This window comes from Paramisgurnus dabryanus, chromosome 4 (genome assembly GCF_030506205.2).
Source record: "Paramisgurnus dabryanus chromosome 4, PD_genome_1.1, whole genome shotgun sequence".
NCBI classification, from domain to species: domain Eukaryota; kingdom Metazoa; phylum Chordata; class Actinopteri; order Cypriniformes; family Cobitidae; genus Paramisgurnus; species Paramisgurnus dabryanus.
In genome coordinates, this window is record NC_133340.1 from 47,967,981 (window position 1) to 47,973,933 (window position 5,953).

The window sequence follows — 5,953 nt, forward strand, 5'->3', positions numbered from 1 at the left end:
GATTTTACTTTCATTTTAAAGGCATATTTAAGCCTTTCAGTTGACGCCAATGTTCTTTTAAATACTCCTTCTAGAATATTCATGAGATTGACACCAGAAGTGGTCAACATGATGCCGAGACATTGTAGATGATAAATTGCGAAGGGATTTTTGATATCTCAAACGCTGTTCCCATGGCAACGCGTCAAACTTTACTTTCATTTTAAAGGCTTATTTAAGCCTTTGGGTTGACGCCGATGTTCTTTTAAATACTCCTTCTAGAATATTCATGAGATTGACACCAGAAGTGGTCAACATGATGCCGAGACATTGTAGATGATAAATTGCGAAGGGATTTTTGATATCTCTAACGCTGTTCCCATGGCAACGCGTCAAACTTTACTTTCATTTTAAAGGCATATTTAAGCCTTTCAGTTGACGCCGATGTTCTTTTATATACTCCTTCTAGAATATTCATGCGATTGACTCCAGAAGTGGTCAACATGATGCCGAGACATTGTAGATGATAAATTGCGTATGGATTTTTGATATCTCGAACGCTGTTCCCATGGCAAAGCCGCAAACTTTACTTTTATTTCAGAAATTTTTAAGGCTCTTGACGTGCTTAGATTAACCTTAAAGTTGGCACACACATCAGAGTTGTCGGCTGTTAAGTGTGCACAAAAAGGTCAGACATAGGCGTGTCTCTTAAGTGGCTGACTAGTGCCCCTGTTTGTCTAAAATGTGGCGTTTCTTTTACCTACAGTCCCCAAATGGCTCTGTAACAACATTAAATAGCCCACTGATATTTACCCACTTGATGCCCTTGCCCACCATGCATCGTTTTCTCGGAGGCACCGTGTAGCGGTAAAAAAAACGTGCGAGGGCACGCCATTGCTGCTTGCAGCTATATATTTTTTTATTTTTTTCAACACTTGAGCTAATTTGGGTGCCTAAACATACTCGAAAACTCTTGAAACTTGGCACACATGTCAGAGTCCCGTACCACTAGGCTCATGCAAAGGCTGAAACACGGGCGTGGCACGGGGGCTCTATAGCGCCCCCTGTAATGCAAAAAAAACCATTGATGCACAGAACGGGCAAAAATGTACGCACATGTATGAGAGTTGGTACGCATATAGATCTCATCGCCCCAAACAACTTTCGCCCTCCAACATTTAAGCTCCGCCCAACAGGAAGTCGGCTATTTTGGACTGTTTAAAAAATGCATTCGTTGAACTTTTAAATACTCCTCCTAGTGGATTCATGGGATTGACACCAAACGTGGTGATCATGATGTCGAGACATTGTACTTGCTAAATTGCGAAGGGATTTTTGATATCTCGAACGGTTCTGCCATGGCGAGGCGACGAATTTATGGCGAATTCAGAGAAACAGGAAGTGTCTAATATCTAAGGCAAAAAATATCTTATTGTGATGCCATGCAGGGTGTTTGTTCGTCTGAAGATTCCGATCGCATTGATGTGCCTATTGTGACTCCCGGGTATAGCGCCACCACCAGGCGCCAGGAAATGTGTCAGTCACAAAGCTGGATTTTTTTTTACAGTTCCATCCGATGTTCTTTTAAATACTCCTTCTAGGATTTTCATGCGATTGACTCCAGAAGTGGTCAACATGATGCCGAGACATTGTAGATGATAAATTGCGAAGGGATTTTTGATATCTCTAACGCTGTTCCCATGGCAACGCGTCAAACTTTACTTTCATTTTAAAGGCATATTTTAGCCTTTCAGTTGACGCCGATGTTCCTTTAAATACTCCTTCTAGGATATTCATGCGATTAACACCAGAAGTGGTCAACATGATACCAAGACATTGTAGATGATAAATTGTGAAGGGATTTTTTATATCTCGAACGCTGTTCCCATGGCAACGCGTCAAACTTTACTTTCATTTTAAAGGCTTATTTAAGCCTTTAAGTTGACGCCGATGTTCTTTTAAATACTCCTTCTAGAATATTCATGAGATTGACACCAGAAGTGGTCAACATGATGCCGAGACATTGTAGATGAGAAATTGCGAAGGGATTTTTGATATCTCAAACGCTGTTCCCATGGCAACGTGTTAAACTTTACTTTCATTTTAAAGGCTTATTTAAGCCTTTAAGTTGACGCCGATGTTCTTTTAAATACTCCTAGAATATTCATGAGATTGACACCAGAAGTGGTCAACATGATGCCGAGACATTGTAGATGAGAAATTGTGAAGGGATTTTTTATATCTTGAACGCTGTTCCCATGGCAACGCCCCAAACTTTACTTTTATTTCAGGCATATTTAGGACTCTTGGCGTGCTTAGATTAACCTAAACGTTGGCACACACATCAGAGTTGTCGGCTGTTCAGAGTGGACAAATAGGTCAGACAAAGGCGTGTCTCTTAAGTGGCTCACTAGCGCCCCCGTTTGTCTAAAATGTGGGGTTTTTCTTTTACCTACAGTCCCCAAATGGCTCAGTAACAACATTAAATAGCCCACTGATGTTTACCCACTTGATGCCCTTGCCCACCGTGCATCGTTTTCTCGGACGCATCGTGTAGCGGTAAAAAAACGTGCGAGGGCCAGCCATTGCTGCTTGCAGCTATATTTATTATTATTATTTTCCAAAATGAATCGCATTTTTGAAGGCCTAAACATGCTCAAAAACTCATGAAATTTTGTACACGCGTCAGAAGTGGTGAAAATGTACATGTGGTATAGGCGTCAGAAGTGGGCGTGTAGAAATGGCTCGATAGCGCCACCTGCAAAATTTCAAAAGAACAGCCCCCCCACTACGAAAAACGTACAGATACGAAATTTGGTAGGGTCATCTATGACCCCAAGACCTTCAAAAAAGTATCTTGGAGCGAAGCTCTAAACTCCAGAGGAAGTCAGCCATTTTGAATTTTCTCTGTAATTTTTTGACATTTCCAAGCGTCATACTTTAACGAACTCCTCCTAGAGATTTAATCCGATCATGATCATATTTGGTCAGTACCTTTTAAAGGCCTGTGTGATGCTAAATTGCGGAGCTTTTGACTTTTCGTTGGAGGGTGTGTCCGTGGCGGCCTGACGAATTTCTGCATTTTCGCCATGAAACAGGAAGTTGTTCTAACTCAGGCATAGAATGTCCAATCTGCCCCACGCTTCACACGTTTTATAAGTGTCTTGGCCTGAACACATTTCAATGCCAATATTCAGCTTCAGTCATAGCGCCACCTAGAGGTAGCAGTAAATACCATGTTTTACGCTATGATTTACTGCTCTTAGAGATTTAATCAAATCATCATCATATTTGGTCAGATTGATGTTAAGCCCTTTGCGGTGATAAATTGTAAAGATCTTGACTTTTCGTAGAAGGGCGTGTCCGTGGCAGCCTGGCAAAGTGTGATGTTTCACCATGAAACAGGAAGCTGTTGTAATTCAGACATACATTGTTCGATCTGCCCCAGACTTCACACGTTTGTTAAGGGTCCCGGCCTGAACGTGTCAATATAATAATAATCAGGTACAGTCATAGCGCCACCTGCTGCACACAGGCGGTGTGGCACATACATTTTTCTTTGAATATTCACCTATATTTACCCACTTTAATTCATATCCCCCTGGTTCACTGCTTTACTAATGCCATAGGGTAGCGGTGCACATGCGTGCGAGGGCCCTTCCATCGCTGCTTGCAGCTTTAATTATTATTTTTTTTATTATTTTTTTAACACTTTTGGACTTTTTGGGAGCCTTAACATACTTGAAAACTCTTGAAATTTGGCACAGACGTCAGAGTCGTCTGTCATCGCAGAAATCCAAAGGCTGGAACACGGGCGTGGCACGGGGGCTCTATAGCGCCCCCTGTAATGCAAAAAAAAACATTGATTCACAGATCGGGCAAAAATGTACGCACATGTATGAGAGTTGATACGCATATAGATCTCATCGACGCGAACAACTTTCGCCCTCTAACATTTAAGCTCCGCCCAACAGGAAGTTCGCTATTTTGGATTGTTTAAAAAATGCATTCGTTGAACTTTTATATACTCCTCCTAGTGGATTCATGGGATTGACACCAAACGTGGTGAACATGATGTCGAGACATTGGACTTGCTAAATTGCGAAGGGATTTTTGATATCTCGAACGGTTCTGCCATGGCAAGGCGACAAATTTGTGGCGAAATCAGAGGAACAGGAAGTGTCTAATATCTAAAGCAAAAAATGTCTTATTGTGATGACACGCGGGGTGTTTGTTCGTCTGAAGATTCCGATCGCATCGATGTGCCTATTGTGACTCCCGGGTATAGCGCCACCACCAGGCGCCAGGAAGTGTGTCAGTCACAAAGGTGGATTTTTTTGACAGTTCCATTCGATGTTCTTTTAAATACTCCTCCTAGGATTTTCATGCAATTGACATGAGAAGTGGTCAACATGATGCCAAGACATTGTAGATGATAAATTGCGAAGAAATTTTTGATATCTCAAACGCTGTTCCCATGGCAACGCGTCAAACTTTACTTTCCTTTTAAAGGCTTATTTAAGCCTTACAGTTGCATGCAGTGAACTTTTATATACTCCTTCTAGAATAACCATGCAATTGACACCAAAAGTGGTCAACATGATGCCGAGACATAGTAGATGATAAATTGCGAAGGGATTTTTGATATCTCGAACGCTGTTCCCATGGCAACGCCCCAAACTTTACATTTATTTCAGGCATATTTAGGACTCTTGGCGTGCTTAGATTAACCTAAAAGTCGGCACAAACATCAGAGTTGTCGGCTGTTAAGTGTGCACAAACAGGTCACACATAGGCGTGTCTCTTAAGTGGCTCACTAGCGCCCCCGTTTGTCTAAAATGTGGGGTTTCTTTTACCTACAGTCCCCAAATGGCTCAGTAACAACATTAAATAGCCCACTGATATTTACCCACTTGATGCCCTTGCCCACCGTGCATCGTTTTCTCGGACGCACCGTGTAGCGATAAAAAAAACGTGCGAGGGCCCGCCATTGCTGCTTGCAGCTATATTTATTATTTTATTTTTATTTTTTAACACTTTTGGACATTTTGGGTGCCTTAACATACTCGAAAACTCTTGAAATTTGGCACAGACGTCAGAGTCGCCCGTCATCGCAGAAATCCAAAGGCTGGAACACGGGCGTGGCACGGGGGCTCTATAGCGCTCCCTGTAATGCAAAAAAAAACATTGATGCACAGATCGGGCAAAAATGTACGCACATGTACGAGAGTTGGTACGCATATAGATCTCATCGACCCGAACAACTTTCGCCCTCTAACATTTAAGCTCCGCCCAACAGGAAGTCGGCTATTTTGGATTGTTTAAAAAATGCATTCGTTGAACTTTTAAATACTCCTCCTAGTGGATTCATGGGATTGACACCAAACGTGGTGATCATGATGTCGAGACATTGTACTTGCTAAATTGCGAAGGGATTTTTGATACCTAGAACGGTTCTGCCATGGCGAGGCGACAAATTTATGGCGAATTTAGAGAAACAGGAAGTGTCTAATTTCTAAGGCAAAAAATATCTTATTGTGATGCCATGCGGGGTGTTTGTTTGTCTGAAGATTCCGATTGCATCGATGTGCCTATTGTGACTCCCGGGCATAGCGCCACCACCAGGCGCCAGGAAGTTTGTCAGTCACAAAGGTGGATTTTTTTGACAGTTCCATCCGATGTTCTTTTAAATACTCCTTCTAGGATATTCATGCGATTGACACCAAAAGTGGTCAACATGATGCTGAGACATTGTAGATGATAAATTGCGAAGGGATTTTTGATATCTCGAACGTTGTTCCTATGGCAACGCGTCAAATTTTACTTTCATTTTAAAGGCTTATTTAATCCTGACAGTTGCATGCGATGTTCTTTTAAATACTCCTTCTAGGGAAATAATATGATTAACACCAGAAGTGGTCAACATGATGCCGAGACATTGTAGATGATAAATTGCGAAGGAATTTTTGATATC